This window comes from Apium graveolens, chromosome 3 (assembly GCF_009905375.1).
Source record: "Apium graveolens cultivar Ventura chromosome 3, ASM990537v1, whole genome shotgun sequence".
NCBI classification, from domain to species: Eukaryota; Viridiplantae; Streptophyta; class Magnoliopsida; order Apiales; family Apiaceae; genus Apium; species Apium graveolens.
The window spans coordinates 284,031,101-284,058,565 of record NC_133649.1 but is presented as its reverse complement, the minus strand read 5'-3'; the positions used below and the strand labels follow the sequence as shown (position 1 = coordinate 284,058,565).

Here is a 27,465-nt window from a genome sequence, read left to right as displayed (position 1 = left end):
AATTTTTTGTGCATATTTAGTGAAGATTACATTCGTTTGTTTAACGTAGGCCACAGTTGGAATGGTGAATTGAATCCTTTGTTTAGTTTTCCAAGTACCGGTAGAATTCCAAATAATTTTTTGAAGGTCAAAAGTTCCGCTACTGAAATATATGTAAGTAATGATAAAAAGAAAAGTTACGATCACCGCAAACTGGTCATCAAATTAAGAAAGGTTCATGGTTATTAGATATTTTTTATCTTAGTCAATCTCGCATATCAAATAATGCAAGTAGACAGTAGTAGTTATCGAGAAAAAAAATACTGTCTGGCCCCTGTTACGTATCACTTTTTAAAAAATTACGCATATATTAGAAAAAAAGTGTTGGTACGTATTAAAATGAGCAGTAAGAGTGCGACAGATACCAGAAATAAATAAATAATACATTCTCCGTCTCATTTGATTCTTAACATTTTTTAAATAATAATATACATAATATAGAAAATGTTTAGTGAAAAAATTATGCATAAATTAGGAAAAAGTGAAAAAATTACGCATAAATTAGGAAAAAGTGTTGCCTATTGAAATGAGCAATTAGAGTGCTTACTGCTAAGACAGATTGCCAGAAATACATTAATAAGAGGAACGTCTGCCTCATTTGATTTTTAACATTTTTCAAATAATGATATACATGATGTGGAAAATGTTTAAGAGTCGAAGGGAGTAGATGACCAGACAGCGCAAGAAATTTAATTTGTCAAGTGTAAATTGTTTTTTTACAAAAAGAGTCAACAGTCTACAAGAATAAGCCACGATATACATATGCATTGATAATAATACAACACTAGATTGTGTAAATGATTTTTCCTACAATAAATTGATTATGAACATACGAGTTAGGACCGTATTAGGACTAGGTATACGTCATTTTATACCCACATCCTTCCATCGATCCATGTCTATCAATTTTTCAAAAAACAAACACTTTACAAACAGAATAAATACTAGTTACTATGTTACTGACTGGAGTTTAATGGTATCTATGCTAACTTGCAAAGTACAATGTACCCGGTGGCCCCCCTGAAATTTCAATAAATACTGAGTAGTATATTTCAAAACCTGTTGTAAATACAGCCCAATTGGTAACCACAAGTTGTTTTTATACATAACACGAGAGTTCAACTCCTTGCTGCTCTTTTTTTAGTTTTTATTTTGTTTTGCAACTCGGGTAGCATTCTACTCAAATTATCCATTTAAAATTTCGATAGATTAAGCTACTATATGTGTAATTAGACTTCAAAATTCAACTAAATTATTTATTTTTGTTTAAGGCAACTAAATTTTTTCTTTTTTGTTTTATTTATGTAATTCTATTTTAACAAAATGCTTATTTTTATTATATTAATCAATATATTTTAGCAAAAAATATGTAAAAAAAAAATTAAAAAATTTCATTTTTTTTCGGACCCCCCTACAATTTATTTCTGCGTCCGCCACTGCATGTACCTGAGAAAATATGAAAAGTTCAAAGCATGAAGACATAGTCATATATATATTTGTGAGCACCAGTACAAAAATAAAAAAAAATTAAAAAAAAAGATGCTGGGCTCAAGATCTTACGGTATCAATATTTTTTTGATGAGAATCGCCATAAATTCTGCCTTGTATCTGCTTTGCAAAATTAATCAAGAAGAACATCAGAACTATCATGAGGTACAAGGTAAGAGTAACCTTGCAACCGCATAATAAGCAAAAAAAGAAATATGAGGAAAGATGCATGCATCACCGCTACAGGCACTACTTATTTTGATTACCTTGCATAAATACAACAAAATTCACCTTGCAGATTGCATATTTTGATAAAAACGAGTCGTGTTTTTAAAAAAATAACCCGGAGTAGAATTAATCATCACAAAAGAAGTTTGTGGAAGTAAGAATCAAAGAAAAGCCTATTGAGTGAACAATTGAAATAATACGAATAGATATTATTTACTTCAATTGATGATGCACTTACCTAGAGCTATACTTAGAGCCTATTTGTAACATCAAATGACGGTAGCTACGGCCTCTCATAGCACGCTGCCACATATAGCGGAGTGAACCCCCAAAGCTCATCTGCAGTCTTTCCTGGACAAGCCTGTGATTGTATCACATAACGATATTACTTGGCACATATTCCTTGCTGCTTTAAACATGGTATCCAGATATACAGATACAACAGTATTACCATCTCACAAGACATCTCTGAATACCGTGAGATAGAGGGCGAATGATGGATGGATCTCGCTGGGCATAAAGCAAGCCAACCTAAGAAATATTGATACCAGAAAGTCACACCTATTAATCTAAACTTGAGGACTAGAAAGCATAGGGAGAAAAGAAAAGACACATACCTCTACTAATGCAAGAGCTGAAGGATCGTCTAAGATCTCTAGGCTACAGTCAGCCAGATAGTTTATCTGTAACAGATTTAAACAAATAATAGAGATTTGTTACTAAACAACTATGTGTGAAGATCTTAATAGTACTATGCTCATTCTACACTGAGTTTTGATCCTGCATTCCTATTTATTTATTGACATCAAAGGATATTTTCAGGAGCTGACTGGCTGTTTACTTGCATATGTAAGCTACTGCTTTTATAATAATCTCTATCACTGCTTGAGATAGGAAAGATATGTTACTTGAGGCATTGAGCCAGATTGGATTTAAGTAACTAAGCTTCCTACTTGTATGGGAAATTTAGGACTGAAAACACACTACTCTATCCATCACCATAATTTTAGTTTTGCGACTTTTCTGAAGTCAACTTGACCATTTTTAAACGATAATTTGAACTATTCTCACTGATACTAATAATGAAACTATAACCAATAGATACTAATTTTATGAACTGTAGTGTCTTCAGTGGTTAAAACTATAAAGAACTAAAAAAAGGAGGTACAAAGACTATTAACTTGTATGAGAAGATGGTATATAAGTGTCAGACATTTATTTTTAAGTAAATACTTAATTCTCACAAAAATAAAGAAATAAAAAGAATGCACGAGTATACTACATCTTGTAAGGAGAAAAAAGAAAGTAACTAAAAATTATAATTTTGAAATCGTGAAGAAAATTTACCCCAAACTCTGTACTAACTAGAGACTGAACAAAGTCTAGTAGTTGAAGCTTGGCCCACTGTGAGAGCAACTCAGTGTTGCTTGCAGGTGAAGGGTGTCTCCAAGGGGCTCCAAACCGTAGTCTATCTTTTAATCTTCCCACTCCGTGCATCAATAGCAAACTTTTGCAAGAGTGACAATGCTTTATCCATGGCAGGATTCACCACTGTTATCTAATAAAACTCACCAGAAACATAAATGACAAATGAATCTTCTAGGTCAAGTTTAAAGATATATTTTCATTATGATGTATCATATATACGCGTGTGCGCATATGTATTTTACTCAACAGCAAAGGACAAAAAGTCGTAGATACGTCACAAAAGTTTCACGAAGCAAAAGCAGAAAAACAAGAAATTTTGTCAAAAACAGTTCTTTAATATATGAAGAAGCTATTCCTTACACTTGACAATAGAAACATTATCAAAATTTTACTGCTAAATATAAGAGAGAACTGCAGGCCAAGATTCATACTTGCAAATACGCCAAATATGCATCTACAATGTCCTCAAATGAACTGCTCCTATCTTCCATGATCCTGCATTATCATTGACAGAGAATGTAAATGACTCCCAAGGATAAGAACAGTTAGGAGGACGAACAATGGCTTAGCTGCATAACTGCTCAACTAACTCAAGAAGTCCGGATTATAATTCACAAGGCTTAGCCTAGAGGATACCCCTCACCTATTATTAATAATAGGTTGCGGGTTTGAACACCGGTTAAAGCAAGGTGCATGTGTTTAAATTTCTAAATTGATCTATACCAAAAAGAAGAAAGTGATGGATCTTGCATCAGCCAATAACAACAAATTAGCCTAAAAGATCCTGATCATATTTGAAATTTCTTGTGCTGTTAAAATAAAATAATTTATATCTTCTCGACCAGAACAAAATCATCTATGAAAATGAACTTCAGCAGAGAGCTCGTGCTCTACAGACAGTGCCATCACCCCATTTACAGGATTTCGAGGGTTTAAGTCTTGTCGAAGGTAAAGTGAGTGTGTGAGTTGAAAAAAAAATCTCATTCAGTAATACTTACTTTTGGTAATAGTTGCTTTGTTTAAGTGCATATAGCTCAAACAGATGCCGTGGGTTTGGCCCTAGAACCTCAACAATCACATTCCACTACAATTTAAAGATATAACGTCAAAGTTCAAATTAGCTCTTCATAGACTGTAAAAAGAACTTTAAATTGTCATATTGGTCTATAAAATTGAGCCCACCTCAGCAGGACTGAAATAATCATTAACCATATGCAGTTTACCCTCTTGAGGAGTCCATCCAAAGGTCTGCAAGTTGAAAAAGGTCAGATACGCTAAGATATTCAAATTTTAAATAACATATCATAACAGACTATAACTCCACATGGCCAGCAAAACATGCACGTGCAACTTTATTAAATAATATTAAGTACATTAAAAAACATGAGAATATGATGGCCTGATTTCATGTAAATGATGTATGAAAACCATTGTGAAAACATCAACTATGTGGGAAAGCAATGTTCAAGAGGAAGGAACTACTTCGGCCTTAAAAAGGACCAGACTAAATTAGGCCTTTTCACTTTATAATTACAGCCGGGAGAGAAAATAGTGATTACATGGCCTCAAGATAAACGAAAAAGATACTGGTTCATAACTTAAATTTCACTTGATTACCTCTCGAGAGATAAAAATATCTGGAAACCCAAAATCCATAAAAGCTCGGTAGGAATAATAGCTGCAGAACATTAATGAATACAAACAATGTTTATAATTGTAAACAAAATGAATTAAAAGAATCACACAATATAACAATTTAAAATTAAAAAACATGAATAATACGTATACCAGATATTAATGCTATATGTATGGCATGCACTATGCACATTGACAATCTAGGTGACAGAATTACCACTAGTTATTCTGAGCTTGTGAAATAATTACGTATAAAGTAAAACTCTGGCACATAAGAAACACTTTTCTATCAGATAGATCTTTCTATAAGTAGTGACAATGTGAATTCATTCTTTCATTCATGAGGTTTAGTTATAAAGCTTAACAACTATTTGGCTTTTATTTTAGCTTAAAGGGGAAAAATGTTGGAAAGCTTCTTAGACCGGCTGCTACCCGGTATCTTCGCTGAGCAAAGGTATTATTTAGTGTTTCATGTTCAAGTAATCAAGTTAAATTGTTAAGTCAGTTCTATTCGAATAATGTCAATCTTGAAAATAACAGTAACATATAATTAAATATTGCAACCAAAATTGTATTAGCAGTGTGGTTCATGTTACAGGTAGAAGCACCTCATAACAATTGTGATGTTTAGATGATAAAATTGGAATGGTAGATTTAGCACACGAGAAATGCATGTAGAGGTAGGATGAATCAGATGCTTCGCTTCATTAAGTTTACCAGCATTCAGGACAAGTTATATATCCATGACCGATGTGCTTCAAACTCACATAAATTCATTTTTCAATGAAATCACAGGATTATTATCATCTTAGGTTTTCACTTCATTAAGTTTACCAGCATTTGGGACAAGTTATATATTCATGACCGAGGTGCTTCAAACTCACATAAATTCATTTTTCACCGGAATCACAGGAATATTATCATATTAAGTTTTCCTCAGAGCTTCAAGAAAAGGAAAAATGTGTTCCAAGTTTCACAAGTGTGGACACAGATCTGTGCAAATTTTCTTTGCAATCTTTATATATGCAAAGCAAGTTGCAGTGACATCAATATGCACTAATCTCTGTCTTTCAATACTTTTCTAATAATGAAAAAGGTTATAAATTGGTAGTTCCTAGGATAAGTGAAATACAGGAAGAAAGAGTAAAATGGTATAATAGAAGCGTCTATAGTAGGGTTGCATTCATTTATAAATTATAAATATGCTATATGTCTAGATGAGAGGAGTTTCCTTTGCAACAACACACAATATACAACATTTATTATTCTCTACAATTTCTATTTACACTCTTTTCCTAAGGATCCTAAATTCCCTCAAGTAGCAATGTGCAAATTAGATTTTTGTAAGGAAATTGGCAATCAAGAAACAAATGGATAGTGTTGTGTGAAAACAAACTAAAAAAAAACGAAAATAAAACATTACTAACTTTACTAAGATAGTACCTAATATGTGATATCTCAAATATTATGTCTACTCGATAGTCTAATCTAACAATATAAAGCAACTAAAGGAACTGTCATAAGTCCAGCATACTGGTCACTAGGTAAAAAATAACAGATTGACGAATAACAACCATAATTGCAAATGAAAACACCAAAATTGTACTATGCAGCAACAGTAAGTACCTGTCTGACGTCAAAAGAATGACCGGGAGAATTCTTTCATTGGCACCCAAAGCTATTATTCTCCAGATAGACTGTCGTGATACAATGATCCACGGACCGTTGTATCATCTACTAATTCAGCATTCTTTAGGACATCAATATTGTGGATTACCAATTTGGGCTACTCAGTAATGGCAAGAAAATATGTAGCGAAATCAATAAATTAGATCAAGCATTACAAATCAAAAATGAATAAATGCACTATTAAGTATTTTCGTAGTTTATCAGCTCATGCTTAAAATCTGGTAATTACTTCAAACTTTACGATTGCACCTATACCTTTTCAACTAAATATTCCTTCTTATGCTATATTATGCTATACAAAAGATACCAAAATATCTGCAAGACCCTTACCTGAAAGTAATCAAGTTCCGAAGCAGTAGACAAAAGTTCCAACAAAAGACAAGGCCAATCAGTAGCCGAATTCGCCAACGACTTCGAAAACCCCCCTTTCTGATTCAACTCCCAAACAACATTCCCTCTCCACTTCTGCTGACCTTAATAACCTCCTTGGCCAACCTCAACGCCGCAACAGCTTCCCTATAATACTCCCCCTCCTCAAACACGGTGATGATTGGCGTGGTTGTTAAGGATTGTTTCTAGGAGAGGTCGTGGGATGATTCTACAGGGTTTGTTTACCATTTTACAAGCTCTGGTTTGGTGTTTTGTTAGTTTGAAGTGTGTGCACACCAGGTGCTTGATGAAATGACTAGGTGAGTGACAATGTATTGTGTTTCCGGAATTGTTGGGCTTTCTTGGCTCTCGCTAAATATGAAATCACCCTATTTATATTTTGTAAAATGAAACCCGTTAATTTGAAATGTTTAACAGGATTAAATATATCCTGATTTTATAGATTTGGAGCTTATATATTTATTCTTTTTTAATTTACCTATCGAACTAAAAAGTCGGTAAATATTAGGTGTGCACATGTTTAAGTGAAATCTTGATTTTAAATTAATATGAATGGCTAGGATTGAGTTATTTATTGGCTCTGTTTTTTTCTAAAGTGAAATATATATTAAATTCAAAATTTTTAATATATTATTGATCGGTTAATTTATAAGCCCACATTCTGCATATATATTATATTATATAAAATATAATAAGAGCAAAAAATTACTTTTACAAGTTGATATTTATATGAAACATAATTAAATCCAAAATTAGGAGTATAATGTACAAATTAAGTTAAAATTTTGACCCATATTAAAATTTAATAGTTATAAAACAAAATTACAAATATAATTTACTAAAATAAGACACATCACACGGTCTCCCGAACTTGGAAATGTCCATCTTCGAAGAATTTGCTATTCTTACAAACGCTTTCTTTAATAAGTGTGATTTTACCGTTTTCGCATTTTATAATTTAACATGAACACTGAAAATATGTCTCATTCAAGATGAAGAGATATAACATGTTGCATAAAATTTTCAAACACGCTTAAAAATTCCGGAGTAAGTATCCTCCACTGTCAATTCTTTGATACATCAAAATTCAATCATTATTTATATTGAACTTTTTAGTAGGGTTGTGTACGGTTCGGTTCGGTTCGGTTTTTACAGAAAACCGTTACCAAACCGTACATGTCGGTTCGGTTCGGTTTCTATCTATTAACCGTAACCGAACTAAGATTGGGTTCGGTTTATAAACGGTTCGGTTTTTCGGTTCGGTTTTTATAGTAAAACATTAACCGTTACCAAACTGTTCCGTCGGTTCAGTTCGGTTACGATTTTTTACGGTTTCTGTCGGTTTCGGTTTTTTTCAGTTTGGTTTTTCGGCCCGGTTTCGGTTTTTTGGTTTTTATTTGCTCATCCCTACTTTTTAGTACCCTAAAATAATTAAAACATTCACAACTAGAATATACAATGTTAACTAAATTTAAACCGACTAAGATTGGGTAAATAAAATTACAATTTCTCTGTTATAAATAAACAAAATAACAAGAAGAATGTTATTTATAAGATTCCTAAACAAGCTAATAAACTAACAATTATGTACTTGTAACACATGTAACATTTTATTAGAAACTAACTAAATTTGTAATGCTTATGAAATGTTAAATTTAGCTAAATAATAACATGTATTAACAACATTGATATTAAAAAAAATATCATTATGGATATAAGAACTAATTAAAATATAAGTTAGTGAAATGCTGAACAATCTTGATAGCAAAAAAAAAAAGTGAAATGTCGGTGCAACAATGCTCGGGAAGAAGAAGATGTGATATGATCTGTCGTGGAGAAGGATTAAAACTAAATTAATAAGACGTTGTAAAAGTACAAAAGGTAGATTGGTATTAAATATGAAAGCTGAATATACGAATGGAATAGTAATAGATATACCTTTATCTGATATAGAATTATAACGGATTGTAGCAAGTTTGCATTTCCGTTAGTGTAATGTTGGTAATCCATTTCTAAAATGTTAGTATTCCATTAATAGATCGTGGGCAAAATTTTGATGTCATATCATTAGCATTTTCCTTGTTGTGGTTTGGCATCTATTTTCCAAGCGAAATATCCATTAATAAATATATGCCAGTAATCCATCATGGTTTCGTTGGTATACGGTTAGTTTTTCAAATTTCTCAGTTCGGTTGACAATCCATTAGTAATTGCCAACCGACTCGGTTTTGTGAACATTTTTCGTTGGTATAATTAGGAATTCTTGTAGAGTTCTCCTTCATAAAAAATAAATAAATTTATGTAAGTTCGTGCGTGCTACAAATAGTCATGAAGGAGGGTTTGAAGAAAAAAGAGATGGGTGACATCTATGAAACTCCAGATGTTGATTCGGATGCTACACCGCTTACGGGTGGATAAACTCTTTGGGATGCTATGTCGACCCCAACACCAAAACATCAGGGGTCAAGGTGGGATAAGACTACTGCAAACATGGGGAATGCAACTGTTAAGGTGGGATAAGACTACTGCAAACATGGGGAATGCAACCTGTGGAGTTTTAGATTTAAGGGGGTCGTAGAATTTTTTAAAAAAATCGGTGATGGTTACTTATCGGCTGCAATATGTTCAATCTCGATTTTATTGTGACGCACTCAATCTCGGGGTTAGGAAATGAGGACTCACACACCTCTATTCTAATAATAAAATATGCATAAACCCCGATTAACTACTAACAGGATCAACAGGATAAAGTATGAGACAAGATTACAACTACCAATCAAACCAAATAACTTACAAACCCAAAATATTATTAAATAATCCATATCGATTCCGGCTGGGAACCGACAGATAACCCATTGTATCTTTAAACACATCTTTCTAGGCGCGAGCTCACTCATAACCTGTACTACCTGCTCTGGCAACTGGAAGCCCTCAACACGGTAGGGACCACCAGGTACGCTCTTACGAGCAGTGCGCCTAAGCCTGGTCATCTTCTTGCTTAACTGCCATGGTTAGATTAAGACAAAACAAATGAGTATAAAACTCAGCAAGTAACTACATAGCAGTTCTACAATATCAGATCTCAATATACTTTGAATAAACTAGGGCATTCTACTTTGGCTAATCTAGGTGGCAGATTTCCATATATTTATTTTTTTTGTTTTCTTTAGGATAAGGAAAGGGTATCCGAAGAATAGTTGGGCTTTCAAGGAACAAAGCTCGAAACAGGACGAAAGCCGACATTCATCACAATTCATTATAGGATCAAAATAGATCTTTCGATAGAGGAAAGCAACAGTATTTCAAGATATAGAATCATTCATATGATCAATAATTTCAGGAATCAGGGTTCTGAGCTTTAAGCTCCACAATAACATAATCAACTCTTTTCAAAACAGTATAACCAATTTTCATTTCCAAAAATCAATTTACTGAACAAAAGTTTCAGTTCCCTTTTAAATAATCATTTAGAACCCTTGATTGGATCACTTATCTTTCCATTTCATTATATACGGGTGATCAGCCCGTATCGACCTCCATTCCGGTCTTTAAGGTACCATTCGGCATAATTTCAGCCTTAAATTGGACTAGTCCCACTAGCCTCTTACCATGACTGGACTAGTCCCACTAGCCTCTTACGTCTCAATCCAATCCATCAGAAATTCATTTGGAAAACCTTGAGTTGGAAAAACAAATAGGTTTTCTAAAATTCATTTTATCATTACCAAGCCTTTGAAATCATTCGGACTCTTTCAAGTCGAAACTCATTCTTAATTCAGATTTTAAAGAAACAAAGTTCAGGGAGTGAATCAAAGATACGCAAGGAACAATTCTCAAGAATTCTGTATCAAGGATAACAAGGCACCAAATTTGAAGGATCAGAAATAACTTAGGGATCATTAGGGCGATCAAGAGAAACAGGGTATCATTAACAGAGTTATCCAAGATAATTTAAAGGTTCAATATGACCATGGCATTATGGGAAACTTGAACAGAAAGGCAGATTATCGAAGGGTGAAATCAATAAGATTATCAATAACAGGTTATCAAGAACAAAGGGTACTTTAAATCAATATCAGGGTTTTATAAAGCAAGGGTTTCATACTTTAACAGTTCCATACTCTACACGGTATGAACAACAAATCCTTTACAATCATTTACACAAGTAATCAGAGTTACTTGCCTGAAATTGCTTTCCTGAGGGTTGAACTACTGCCACCTAGTATACTTTTTCCCTTTCCTAGCCCGAATGCCCTCACGCTCCGAATCTACTATAAAAACCAAAATCTTAATGAGATTCCCAACTCTCGTTCCCGGAACGATCACTCTATAAGATAACTCGATTATATTCTTGACTCGAACTATACGAGTATAGCTTATACAAATAAGCACACAGCACATAGCACATAGCACAATTCTTTCTCGAAGTTTTTTATATCCTTATATACCTAGCAATCAAAACGTACTCGCTTGACCTAGGCTATTTCTCAAATCACACTAACACGACTCTTTTACGAGTACTAGACACATTCACAACCAAACATTTACGTGCATACTATCACTTATATCAATTGACTTAATTCCCTTTTCTTTTATTCCTTAATTCGAACCAAAACAACAATCCAATCAAGCAAAATCAAAGATTTTCACATAGAACACTCAATCATTCTTTCAATTACCAAAATCAAGTTTTGACCTTTATTTCTTATGGCCTATTCGGCCTTAACACTTATCACAATCAAGAATCAATCATGCAAAAATAGATTTTGACATGCAAGGTTATATACCACATTTCTTTCTTGTTTTAATCCCCTATCAAATCATTCCATCCATTAAGTCACCAAACCATGCACTACTTAGTGATTTCAACTTAATTAATCCATCAAATCATCATGCATATACTTAATCACCAAGTTATCTTTCTTTTTTTTTTATCTTGTTTCCATTCGGCAAGAACATAATTTTCAACTCAAAGACTAATTACTAGCATGCTCTCATTAATCTCCTTTAAAACTATCATGCAATTGCTTTTAAATCATACAAACTTAGTGTTCACCAAGATTATCTCACCAAATTCAATTTCCTTTCTTATTAACTCAAAAATTCGAACCTAATTTAGCATGCAACACTAACTCATTCCTTATTAATCTAATCACCATCCATCATTACTTTAATCAAGTCTACTCACAACAAACCACTTTAAGGATTCAACCCATTCGGTTTTTTCAAGAAAACACGCATACAAAGATCAATCTTGACATGCAAAGTCCTATATCATATTTTCAACTTGTTTTAAGCCTTAACTAAGTCATTTAACTTATTTTCATCAAGATTTCCGAAGCACAAAGCCAATCATCACTTAATGACTCAACCTTAATCAAATTATTCAATGCATGTATTCACTTAATCACAAATCAATCCCTTCTAAACTCATTTTCCATTCGGCAAACATTCAAAATTCACAATCCAAGAACCAAACATTGACATGCATCACTAACTCCTCTTTTAAATCAACATGCAACTCTATTTCCTACCAATTAAGCTTAGTTCATACCAAGATCAAGTCACAAAATTCAATTTCCCTTTTTATTAGCATAAAGCCGAAGCAAAACTCACATGCAAATCATAAAATTTGATTTTTCTAAGCAACAATCACTTGCACACATTCATTTTACAATCAAGGAAATCATTTTACCAATCACATACTCAATTTTCGACAAAAGAAGCAAAACCCTTTTTCAAGTTTTCAAGAAATCATAACATGCAACATTAAAATCCAACAATCACATCATGGAAAACCCACCGGCTCTCCTTTGGATCATGGCCGGTGGTGGTCGAACTTGAGAGAGTCCATGACGGATCTCCTCTCGAGTTTATGACCTCTAAAACCTCTTAAAATCACTCTTATAGTTATGCTTCAAGAAATTGTTTTTCCTAAACACACTATGACACAACCATAGTGATCAATCATCAAAACACTCGCAAATACTTACATGCAAATAGGAATCAAGAAGTATACCGAAAATAAAGGCTAACGGTAGCAATATCTTTGAGTTTGAGTAAGATTTGGGGGTTGCATGCAAGTGAGAGAGATGAGTGATGAGAGGGCCGAGAGGGAGTGAAAGAGAGAGAGAGTGTTCGGGAGAGAGACGAGAGAAAAGAAAGAGAGAAGAGAGAAAAGAGAGAATGAGTGCACAAAAGAAAGAAAAGAAAAGAAAGTGGGTTATATATAGCACTTAGAAACAAGGGCAATCTAGTAATTTACCAACTTCCTTTTACTCACTCACTCATTCCTTTTCTTTTTACTTAAATGCAATAAAATTCAAATACAAAATATATCTCTCTCGGAAAGTCGAGAATTATTGAAAATGACATTTTTAACGCGTAGGCCTCGAAATTAGCTTTTTATCCATTACTCATAATAAGAATTTGAGCAAACGGTTGATTTTATATGAATTTTGCAAACTTGTTTTAATAAATATATTTTCCACTTAAAATCAACTTAAAAAATGCAAAGATCCACAATTAAATTCACTTATCATTTTTAAAAAGTCTCTAAGACCTCTACGAAGATAACAGAACAAATCTCATGTTTTTATTCATCTCAGATGATTTTATAAAAATGCACGAAGGTTAATTAAACCTTTACGTAAATCACATAATTCCTTTAAATCCATAAAAATGTCACAGAGCACACAATCATGCACACAGGCAAGCAATCACACATATACGATCATATAACGACTCAGGTCTGATCACAAATTTATTCTTCTTTCAATCTTTATTCCCTTTTACGCGTACCGGGTCACGTTCATCCTGACGGCCCGACGCTCAGCGTTTCGATTACGCTTCTCATTATCTTTGCCAATCAACACGTCTCTTAATACGAAATACTTTATTCATTCACTTCTCATATAATTCACATTTTATATTATTTAATTCCATATTAGGACGGGTTCCGTTCTACCTGACGGCCCGACACCACAGCTCGACTTCTAAGCTGACTCTTTAAATTGGAACGTTTTTATCCACGCTCCTTAACTCTAGTATACAGATAAGACAAATAATCACCGCTTAATCACATAATCTCATCACATAACACATACTCTACTTTCTTAATTACGACGCAAAATTCTCGGTCGTTACAATCTACCCTCCTTAAAAGGATTCTGTCCCCAGAATCTAATCTAAGCAAATAGATGGGGATACTTTTCTTTCATTTCGCTTTCTAATTCCCAAGTCGATTCCTTGACTAGTGGATTTCTCCACAACACTCTAACTAGAGGTACAACTTTATTTCTAAGCGTCCTTTCTTTTCGATCCAAAATTCGCATTGGTTGTTCCATATAGGACAAATCTGGTTGGATTTTCACTGGTTCCAACTCGATAACATGGTTTGCATCAGCATTATACTTTTTCAGGAGAGATACATGAAACACATTGTGCAGATGTTGCATTTGCGGCGGCAGCGCCAATTCATACGCCACTTTCCCAACTTGTCGCAATACTTCAAATGGTCCAATGTACCTTGGACTTAGCTTTCCTTCTTTCCAAATCGAGTTAAACCTTTCCAAGGAGATATCTTCAATAAGACTTTGTCTCCAGTTTCGAATTGCACATCTTTCCGTTCTTGATTCGCGTACTTTGCCTGTCGGTCTTGAGCTGCAATTAATCTCTTTCGTATCATTTCAACTTTTTCCTTCGCTTGCTGCACTAGCTCGGGGCCAATTAACTTGCGCTCACCAACTTCGTCCCAATAAGTAGGGGATCTACACTTCCTTCCATACAACGCTTCATAAGGCGGCATGCCAATACTTGCGTGATAACTGTTGTTGTAGGAAAATTCAACTAAGGGCAAATGATCGTCCCAATTTCCTTTGAAATCTATTGCGCAGGTTCGCAACATATCCTCAATTGTCTGAATTGTCCTTTCACTTTGTCCGTCTGTCTGCGGATGATATGCTGTACTCATTTTCAATTTCGTTCCCAAATGATCGTGGAATTGTCGCCAAAATCTCGAATTAAACCTTGGATCTCGATCAGACACGATAGATACAGGAACTCCATGACGCATCACGATTTCATCCATATACAATTTGACCAGCTTCTCTAATGAAAACCTTTCGTTTATCGGCAAGAAATGTGCTGACTTTGTCAATCGATCAATTACCACCCAAATCGCATCATGATTAGACTTGGTTTTAGGTAATCCTACCACGAAATCCATCGCGATATGTTCCCATTTCCATTCAAGTATGTCCAGTGGCTGAAGCAATCCACTTGGACTTTGATGTTCCGCTTTAACTCTTTGGCACGTGTAACATTTGCTTATCCATTCCGCAATTTCCTTTTTCATGTTTGGCCACCAAAAATTTGCTTTCAAATCCTGGTACATCTTCGTACTCCCAGGGTGAATTGAAAATCTCGAGTTATGCGCTTCTTGTAAAATCTCGCATTTTAGTTCCACAACATCAGGTATCCAAATACGTGAGTTAACATGGTATATCCCTTTTCCATCCTTTTGAGCTTTAATTTCTTCTCCCGACAACTTATTCCTTTCGCGATCCATCACTTGCTCTTGACAGCATCTAATCTTTTCCAAAATTTCAGGTTGAAACAGTATTGCATAAATGGCTTCACCTCCACATTCTGGAGTCTGCACCACTATTTCCATCTTTTCAAAGTCCTTGATTAATTCTTCTGATGACGTTAACATATTCAACTTTTCCTTTCGACTTAAAGCATCAGCTACCACATTTGCCTTTCCAGGATGATAGTTTATTGCACAATCATAATCTTTGATCAATTCCAACCACCTTCTTTGTCGCATATTTAGTTCTTTCTGAGTAAAGATATACTTTAAGCTCTTGTGGTCCGTATAAATCTCGCACTTTTCCCCGTACAAATAATGCCTCCAAATCTTAAGGGCAAATACAATTGCTGCCAATTCCAAATCGTGCGTTGGATACTTTTGCTCATGCAGTTTGAGTTGCCTTGACGCGTAGGCTATTATTTTCCCGTGTTGCATTAACACGCATCCAAGTCCTTTATATGAAGCATCACTGAATATCACAAATTCACCTTTATCATCTGGTAATACCAACACAGGGGCGATTACCAATCTCTTCTTTAATTCTTGAAAACTTTCCTCACACTTTTCTGTCCAAACGAACTTCTCATTCTTTCTCGTCAATTTTGTCAATGGAACGGCAATCTTTGAGAAATCTTGCACAAATCTTCTATAGTATCCTGCTAATCCCAGAAAACTTCTGACTTCCGTCGGAGTCTTGGGTCTTTCCCAATTCATTACAGCTTCTATCTTGGCTGGATCCACTTTAATTCCTCCTTTATTAACTACATGACCAAGAAATTGCACTTCCTTTAGCCAAAATTCACACTTTGAAAACTTTGCATACAGCTTCTCTTTTCGCAGAATTTCCAAGGAAATCCTCAAATGCTCCTTATGATCTTCCTCCGTTTTGGAATAAATAAGTATATCGTCAATAAACACAATCACGAACTGGTCCAAATACTGTTTGAACACTCTGTTCATAAGATCCATAAATACAGCTGGTGCATTCGTCAAGCCAAATGCCATCACCAAAAACTCATAATGTCCGTATCTTGTTCGAACGCTGTCTTGGGTATATCTTCCGCTTTGATCTTTAATTGATGATACCCAAATCTTAAATCAATCTTTGAAAAGCACGAAGCTCCTTTTAATTGATCAAACAAGTCATCGATCCGCGGTAGAGGGTACTTATTCTTGATCGTCAACTTATTTAGCTCACGGTAATCGATACACAATCGCATACTTCCATCCTTTTTCTTCACAAACAACACCGGTGCGCCCCACGGGGATACACTCGGTCGGATTACTCCTTTGTCCAACAATTCTTGCAACTGAGTTGCCAATTCCTTCATTTCAACTGGCGCCATGCGATATGGAGCTTTCGACACTGGTTCCGTACCAGGAGCCAATTCAATCGTAAACTCGATCTCTCTGTTTGGAGATAGTCCAGACAATTCATCAGGAAACACGTCCGGAAAATCTCTTACTACCGGAATATCGTCGATCCTTACAGATCCTTTCTCCACGTCCATCATATGAGCCAAATAAACTTCGCATCCTTGTCGCATTAATTTTCTCGCCTCAATAACCGTTAGAAACTTCTTCTCTTGCCTTTTTCCTTTAAATATCACTTCCTCACCATCCTTGGTTCTTATCTTCACTTTCTTACTCTTACACTCTATTTGCGCCTCATGATTTGACAACCAATCCATTCCTAGAATAACTTCAAATTCTCCTAACTTAAAAGGAATTAAGTCAGCAGAAAAGTGCCGACCTTCTATAAACACATCACAATCGGGACAAAACTTATTAACAAGAACTTTCTCTTGATTGGCTACCTCTATAATCAAATTAGGCTCTAGAGGGTACGCAACACAATTTAACTTATCAAGAATGCTTTTAGAAATAAAAGATCTGGTTGCTCCAGAATCCATCAAAACTTTTACTTCTACTGAGTTTATAACAAGCATACTTGCTACCACGTCCACATCTTGCACCGCATCTTTCATTGACATGTTAAAGGTCCTAGCTCTGGGTTGAGCTGATGGTGCTGGGAGAGACGGCGGTCCAGCAATTCTGAGAACATTAGCCTTCTGCACCGGCTCCTTGCAATTTCCAGCCATATGGCCTACCTTGCCACACTTGAAACAAGCCAAATCAGGCTTCCTTACTTCATTTGAACATTATGAAGAATAATGCCCCTTCTGGTTGCACTTAAAACATGTTATATCCAGCTTATTACACCTCCCCGGGTGTCTCCTTCCACAGTTCCTGCATTCTTGCATCTGGGGTCTGCTATCCTTTCCCGGTTGTCCAGCTTTCTGGAAACGGTTCTTCTGAGCTCCACTCCCGGGTCTAAACTTCTGAAACTTTTTGTTCTGACCTCCACCATTCTTTCCAAACTTCCCTCTGAACTTTGAACTTCCTTGCTCTTGCTCAGAGCTTTCAAACTTTCTCTTTCTTCCTTCATTTTCTCTTCGAGCAGCTTCCCGCTCACCTTCCACTATCATTGCTTTTTGAACCAAAGCAGCATAGTTCTTGATTTCCAACATTGCTATTTGACTCCTAATCCACGGCTTAAGTCCCTGCTGGAACCTCTTAGCCTTCTTCGCTTCAGTATTCACGTACTCTGGTACGAACCTTGACAATTCCGAAAACTTCACCTCATATTCTGCTACCGACATTTCCTCCTGTCTAAGATCCAAAAATTTCATCTCCAACTGATCTTGCATATAACTTGGCAAATATTTTTTCCAGAAACATCTCAGTGAACTTCTCCCAAGATAAGTCTTTGCCTTCCAACAACGCCTTAGAAGACTCCCACCAGAAACTTGCTTCATCCCTCAAATAATAACTTGCGTACTGAGCTTTCTTATCGTCCTTAACTTCGGCTAGCTCAAAGGCTTTTTCCATCTCTCTCAACCACGACTGTGCCTTAATTGGATCTGGCAAACCTAAGAACTCTGGAGGATGAACGGATTGAAAGTACTTGAAATTTCCAACCTTTGGGGCCACAGGTTGTTGCAAAAGCTGAGCAAGTCTGCTCATCAAAGTGGTTTCTGGGTTTATTTCTGGGTCTTGGGTGGGAATTTCTTCTTCTTGGTGATCTGGTGAGTTGGCCATTTCTTACAAACCTGATTGAGCAATTATTTAACAATACGATAGCATGGCATATATAACAACAATTTTTATGAAATCTCTTTTGTGGGTTTTAAATTTTACCCAATTTGCACATGCAATCCTATTACTACATAATTCTCATGTCAGTGTTGTTTTATCATGGCACGGAATAGGGTTTTACGGTCTTTAGACATGGTTGTACGAAAATATAGCTGTATTTAAAACATGGCATTGAGAACAGTTTATAAGATAAACAGGGTGCACAAAGGAAAGCAAGATAATAGATTTATTTAAATCAAGGGTTACATAGGAAATATTCTGGATTTTAAGGTTCTGAGACAAGGTACAATAAATAGAGGTTTAAACAGAGGAAAAACTGGAAAACATTCCCCTAACTTCCAACTACTACTACTACTACACTGGTCTGAAATACAATAAGATAAATGAAAAAGGGATCTCGGCATCTGACCAAGTATCCCAAAGCCTACCGGCGCTGAAAATAACAACAACAATCTACGGGCTCAACCAACAGTCTCGTCTAATCATCTAGGATCTCTCTCAACACAACCAACATCCAGCGAATGATCTTATGCAGCCTCCGGGCCTCAGCATCAGCATCACTAGTGGATGGTCCCTCATCCAATCTCTTCCTGGCAACCTGCCCCACCATCTTCACTCGAACTCGCCACTCATCATCCATAACAGAAGCACTCTGCCTAGACTCTCTGGCTAGTCTATCCACCAAAGCTCCTAACTCAGGAATGCGGGAGTACACAAAGTCTCGATCCTGGGCTAACTTGCCATAAATACTGACAGGAACAGTCTTAGGCATCTCCGACTCTGGCTCAGGGGCAGGGGTCTCTGAATCAGGCCTCAAGGGTGAAATCTGCATAGGGATCTCACTACTCTCAGAAGGGTCCTCCTCTGGGTCTGAACTAACATATACAGGCTCCTCTGGAGAGGGTGAAATAGGGTCCACGGGGGTACCAGTCAAGCTAATCTCAGAGTCTGAATCACTACCACTACTAGGATCCTGAGAGAAAACATAAAACAGCAACCAAGAAACATTGTTAGGATCAATTAAAGCTTCCAGCTAACTCACACCCTAACTCTAGTTTCTGCTTTAACAATCAAACACTTTCCTTAGACTATACCTTAATAGTCTAACTCAACTCTACATGAGTCGAACTCTCTCGCGATATAGATATATTCCCAAAATACCCATTTTTAAAACCTAACTTGTCTCAGGGACTAGATCCTGTAGCTCTGATACCAACTTGTGACGCCCTCAATCTCGGGGTTAGGAAATGAGGACACACACACACACACCTCTATTCTAATAATAAAATATGCATAAACCCCGATTAACTACTAACAGGATCAACAGGATAAAGTATGAGACAAGATTACAACTACCAATCAAACCAAATAACTTACAAACCCAAAATATTATTAAATAATCCATATCGATTCCGGCTGGGAACCGACAGATAACCCATTGTATCTTTAAACACATCTTTCTAGGCGCGAGCTCACTCATAACCTGTACTACCTGCTCTGGCAACTGGAAGCCCTCAACACGGTAGGGACCACCAGGTACGCTCTTACGAGCAGTGCGCCTAAGCCTGACCATCTTCTTGCTTAACTGCCATGGTTAGATTAAGACAAAACAAATGAGTATAAAACTCAGCAAGTAACTATATAGCAGTTCTACAATATCAGATCTCAATATACTTTGAATAAACTAGGGCATTCTACTTTGGCTAATCTAGGTGGCAGATTTCCATATATTTATTTTTTTTGTTTTCTTTGGGATAAGGAAAGGGTATCCGAAGAATAGTTGGGCTTTCAAGGAACAAAGCTCGAAACAGGACGAAAGCCGACATTCATCACAATTCATTATAGGATCAAAATAGATCTTTCGATAGAGGAAAGCAACAGTATTTCAAGATATAGAATCATTCATATGATCAATAATTTCAGGAATCAGGGTTCTGAGCTTTAAGCTCCACAATAACATAATCAACTCTTTTCAAAACAGTATAAACCATTTTCATTTCCAAAAATCAATTTACTGAACAAAAGTTTCAGTTCCCTTTTAAATAATCATTTAGAACCCTTGATTGGATCACTTATCTTTCCATTTCATTATATACGGGTGATCAGCCCGTATCGACCTCCATTCCGGTCTTTAAGGTACCATTCGGCATAATTTCAGCCTTAAATTGGACTAGTCCCACTAGCCTCTTACCATGACTGGACTAGTCCCACTAGCCTCTTACGTCTCAATCCAATCCATCAGGAATTCATTCGGAAAACCTTGTGTTGGAAAAACAAATAGGTTTTCTAAAATTCATTTTATCATTACCAAGCCTTTGAAATCATTCGGACTCTTTCAAGTCGAAACTCATTCTTAATTCAGATTTTAAAGAAACAAAGTTCAGGGAGTGAATCAAAGATACGCAAGGAACAATTCTCAAGAATTCTGTATCAAGGATAACAAGGCACCAAATTTGAAGGATCAGAAATAACTTAGGGATCATTAGGGCGATCAAGAGAAACAGGGTATCATTAACAGAGTTATCCAAGATAATTTAAAGGTTCAATATGACCATGGCATTATGGGAAACTTGAACAGAAAGGCAGATTATCAAAGGGTGAAATCAATAAGATTATCAATAACAGGTTATCAAGAACAAAGGGTACTTTAAATCAATATCAGGGTTTTATAAAGTAAGGGTTTCATACTTTAACAGTTCCATACTCTACACGGTATGAACAACATTTCCTTTACAATCATTTACACAAGTAATCAGAGTTACTTGCCTGAAATTGCTTTCCTGAGGGTTGAACTACTGCCACCTAGTATACTTTTTCCCTTTCCTAGCCCGAATGCCCTCACGCTCCGAATCTACAATAAAAACCAAAATCTTAATGAGATTCCCAACTCTCGTTCCCGGAACGATCACTCTATAAGATAACTCGATTATATTCTTGACTCGAACTATACGAGTATAGCTTATATAAATAAGCACACAGCACATAGCACATAGCACAATTCTTTCTCGAAGTTTTTTATATCCTTATATACCTAGCAATCAAAGCGTACTCGCTTGACCTAGGCTATTTCTCAAATCACACTAACACGACTCTTTTACGAGTACTAGACACATTCACAACCAAACATTTACGTGCATACTATCACTTATATTAATTGACTTAATTCCCTTTTCTTTTATTCCTTAATTCGAACCAAAACAACAATCCAATCAAGCAAAATCAAAGATTTTCACATAGAACACTCAATCATTCTTTCAATTACCAAAATCAAGTTTTGACCTTTATTTCTTATGGCCTATTCGGCCTTAACACTTATCACAATCAAGAATCAATCATGCAAAAATAGATTTTGACATGCAAGGTTATATACCACATTTCTTTCTTGTTTTAATCCCCTATCAAATCATTCCATCCATTAAGTCACCAAACCATGCACTACTTAGTGATTTCAACTTAATTAATCCATCAAATCATCATGCATATACTTAATCACCAAGTTATCTTTTTTTTTTTTATCTTGTTTCCATTCGGCAAGAACATAATTTTCAACTCAAAGACTAATTACTAGCATGCTCTCATTAATCTCCTTTAAAACTATCATGCCATTGCTTTTAAATCATACAAACTTAGTGTTCACCAAGATTATCTCACCAAATTCAATTTCCTTTCTTATTAACTCAAAAATTCGAACCTAATTTAGCATGCAACACTAATTCATTCCTTATTAATCTAATCACCATCCATCATTACTTTAATCAAGTCTACTCACAACAAACCACTTTAAGGATTCAACCCATTCGGGTTTTTCAAGAAAACACGCATACAAAGGTCAATCTTGACATGCAAAGTCCTATATCATATTTTCAACTTGTTTTAAGCTTTAACTAAGTCATTTAACTTATTTTCATCAAGATTTCCGAAGCACAAAGCCAATCATCACTTAATGACTCAACCTTAATCAAATTATTCAATGCATGTATTCACTTAATTACAAATCAATCCCTTCTAAACTCATTTTCCATTCGGCAAACATTCAAAATTCACAATCCAAGAACCAAACATTGACATGCATCACTAACTCCTCTTTTAAATCAACATGCAACTCTATTTCCTACTAATTAAGCTTAGTTCATACCAAGATCAAGTCACAAAATTCAATTTCCCTTTTTATTAGCATAAAGCTGAAGCAAAACTCACATGCAAATCATAAAATTTGATTTTTCTAAGCAACAATCACTTGCACACATTCATTTTACAATCAAGGAAATCATTTTACCAATCACATACTCAATTTTCGACAAAAGAAGCAAAACCCTTTTTCAAGTTTTCAAGAAATCATAACATGCAACATTAAAATCCAACAATCACATCATGGAAAACCCACCGGCTCTCCTTTGGATCATGGCCGGTGGTGGTCGAACTTGAGAGAGTCCATGACGGATCTCCTCTCGAGTTTATGACCTCTAAAACCTCTTAAAATCACTCTTATAGTTATGCTTCAAGAAATTGTTTTTCCTAAACACACTATGACACAACCATAGTGATCAATCATCAAAACACTCGCAAATACTTACATGCAAATAGGAATCAAGAAGTATACCGAAAATAAAGGCTAACGGTAGCAATATCTTTGAGTTTGAGTAAGATTTGGGGGTTGCATGCAAGTGAGAGAGATGAGAGATGAGAGGGCCGAGAGGGAGTGAAAGAGAGAAGAGAGTGTTCGGGAGAGAGACGAGAGAAAAGAAAGAGAGAAGAGAGAAAAGAGAGAATGAGTGCACAAAAGAAAGAAAAAAAAAGAAAGTGGGTTATATATAGCACTTAGAAACAAGGGCAATCTAGTAATTTACCAACTTCCTTTTACTCACTCATTCCTTTTCTTTTTACTTAAATGCGATAAAATTCAAATACAAAATATATCTCTCTCGGAAAGTCGAGAATTATTGAAAATGACATTTTTAACGCGCAGGCCTCGAAATTAGCTTTTTATCCATTACTCATAATAAGAATTTGAGCAAACGGTTGATTTTATATGAATTTTGCAAACTTGTTTTAATAAATACATTTTCCACTTAAAATCAACTTAAAAATGCAAAGATCCATAATTAAATTCACTTATCATTTTTAAAAAGTCTCTAAGACCTCTACGAAGATAACAGAACAAATCTCATGTTTTTATTCATCTCAGATGATTTTATAAAAATGCACGAAGGTTAATTAAACCTTTACGTAAATCACATAATTCCTTTAAATCCATAAAAATGTCACAGAGCACACAGTCATGCACACAGGCAAGCAATCACACATATACGATCATATAACGACTCAGGTCTGATCACAAATTTATTCTTCTTTCAATCTTTATTCCCATTTACGCGTACCGGGTCACGTTCATCCTCACGGCCCGACGCTCAGCGTTTCGATTACGCTTCTCATTATCTTTGCCAATCAACACGTCTCTTAAGACGAAATATTTTATTCATTCACTTCTCATATAATTCACATTTTATATTATTTAATTCCATATTAGGACGGGTTCCGTTCTACCTGACGGCCCGACACCACAGCTCGACTTCTAAGCTGACTCTTTAAATTGGAACGTTTTTATCCACGCTCCTTAACTCTAGTATACAGATAAGACAAATAATCACCGCTTAATCACATAATCTCATCACATAACACATACTTTACTTTCTTAATTACGACGCAAAATTCTCGGTCGTTACATTTATACTCTCTAATTCTTCACTTTCTTGTAGCATTATGGGGCAATTAACGATAATTTGAGATTTTTGCTCAACATCCAATTAAAAAAGACTGTTAATATAAAAAAAGTGAATCACTCATTATTTTCGTTCCTAATAATTATATTATTGCCCCGGCTGGTAAAATTATTACCACAAAAATAAATATTAACGGGGTTCTTTTAAAGATATGTATCTTATGAATATATATAAAATCAAGAATTTTTTTTAAGGGAGGTCGAGTGACCACTCTTGCCCCTATTAGAGCACATGCACCGGGATATGTATTTAGATTGATTCAGCATCATTTTTACGGGCCACACCAAAATGAGTATGCACCGTATGAGGATTGATGGCTTCAATTTTTGAAACTCCATCAATTCAGGAGCCTCAACTTTAGTTCTCAACGGTCGTTGCAACGGGCTGCAATCAGTGGGTCTCGTGTCTTTTTATTTTACTTTTCACACTACAACGACTATATATTTGATGCATGTCACATGAGTAACGGTCCGAAATTTGTGTGTATATATTACTTCTTCTACTTAATTGCTTGCACCAAATTTTACAATACCCAAAATTCTATCTTCTCACTATTATTTTTCTTTGAACTTATTATATATTTAACATATTTAATGGGTACTAACTGGATTCATTTCGAAGAATTACAATTATGTGCTTCGTGGGCTCGACAATCCGTTGATCTGATCACCGGTCGATATTCAAATAAGAATAATTTATGGGGGTGAATTCATGAGAATTATGCAAAAAATTGGTATGGCACTATTGGAGTGCACCAAAGCTGTAGCAAGTTATTATATGAACCCAGTAGGAGGAGTTGGACTTGACTCAATGTTCCTACAGGAAGTATATATAATCTGAAAGATCAAGAGTGTGCAGATTTCTGAGCATTCACAACTTTATTGGAATAAGTCCAGTTATGTTGTTGTTATGTAAGAGTCTGCAACATATTACACAACAAAATCAGTAACAAAATTTGAACAGGCCTAGTCGGTATAAGATCAAAAAGACTGAGAAGAACACACACATCTTACATAAAATACTCATATACTCTGGAGATTTGTTAAATTGCCAATGCCCGGAGAAAAGATGCCAGATAATTTTTGGCTAGGAGTTCCACTGAAATTTTACATACTAAGAAGAATCAATAACTACGTATAATAAAACTTTTAAACTGGATTTAATATGAACTTACAGACCAATGACCAAGCTTTCAGCAGAACAAGTACTATAGTCCAGCTACATAGATCAACAGGATCACCATCCCAATTATCAAGAACAGCATGAGGATCCACCAAGAAAGTTTTAATGACCATCAAAGCTTGCAATATAGTTATTTTTATATAAACCACGAGAAAAGAAAAATATTTTCTTGACTAACTTTAGTGAAGAAAGTTTAAATTTTAACCTTCAAAGTTGACACCTTTAGGAGAAAGCAAACCATTTGAAATACAAGAAAACCAAAGAAATGTGGAAAACCATAACACAACCTCTATCTTCATTTTTATTTTTAAGACTAATGATTCATCAAAACTATAGATACACAAATTCTTAATGGCCAAAACCTTGTTATCTAGAGTGGTGAGAATGTTTGAAAAGAACATTACTCAGATATTTTTCTTCATCATAACAAGGAAGTTTCATTAAGAGAATTAGAGAAGCACATCAAAATGTTGTATTTAACAATGCCTGCATCTAATTTAACAAGCTACCATGCAGAAATTTAAAATGCGTTTACATAAATTTTCGAAGAAGAATTGAGATTACAAAAGGACGCTAACATACTTAACATATTCAAATGTGATACATAACTTAAAAATTTAATTGAGAACTACTTGCAGTGCTTATGATACGAAAGTAGATAATGCCAATGAGATTCTGAAAGGCCTTATCTAAATATGGAACTCCCTCTCATCACACAACTGAACCATATTCCACCGACCTGAACTCTGATACCATGTTAAGGAACTAGTCACTCTAAAATCTCATGGGCTTTATACAAAGGCCCTTTACAGGATCTCATATTAGTATTCTAACATAAACAAAACTCGTTAATATACTGAACTTTAAGCATAACAATTTATAACTATATATTTGCGTCTTTGTGGAAGAGTGATCATCAATATAGTTCTCAACATTTAAAATAATATATATATATATATCTCACATTAAAATAATTAAATACTCGAAACTATGATGTTCATCCCGGCAAACCCCTCAATATATAACAATTTTGCATGCTTGAGAATCATTGATCAACATATCTGCACACATCTTCTCCGAAGAATTTATCGACGACTGCACATTGCTGCTGATTCTGAAGTAGGGATTCTTATCCCACCATAACCAATTTAGTAAAAGACGGTGATTAAATTTGATTTTCAACATTATTCGCAATACTCTCACTGATAGCTTTCATGATCATGTCATCTACATTGTCTGGCTATCCCCGGAAGTTTAGGGTTACATATACGTTACGCTTATTTGAATTCATATCAAACCAAGTAAGTTTCTTCTCCAAAATTGCACCTTCTTGAATTTCGTAAAATACCGAGAAATGATTGTTAAAGGAGTTGAAAGATAAATCAACACTATGAAAATTGGTTAAATTTATGTTAATGTTCCAATGAGATCTAATAGTAGGTTCTGAGAGGTTGAAGTTGGAAACAGTAAGCGAGTCGATTTCGAATTTTAGAAACTTGGCATTGGATATGATAAAGTCTCCCTATAGGGGGTAGGGGAGGGAAGAACAATATGACCATTAAAAAAAATCGAGTATAGTTGACATCATTATTCCTAATATGTCAAGCTCTCCTTTTATGGATGACATTTTCTGATAATGTCAAACTCTCACTTAATTTGATGATGTCATGTTCCACTAATACTTCGAGACTCGTTGATTTTATTAATAATAAGCGAGTCGATTTCGAATTTTGAAAACTTGGAACCGGATATGATAAACTGTCCCTGAAGAAGATCCTGTAGAAGAGGGAACAACAATACGACCATCACAAAAATTAATAATATTATAGAGAATAAAATCTGAGAGCATTCTTT

At 35.1% G+C, this 27,465-nt stretch overlaps 1 pseudogene; it reads right to left on the bottom strand.

Annotated features, from left to right (window-relative positions):
- Positions 1-806: 806 nt before the first annotated feature.
- On the bottom strand, positions 807-25,724 carry LOC141715099 (uncharacterized; annotated as a pseudogene).
- Between the last annotated feature and the right edge of the window lie 1,741 nt (positions 25,725-27,465).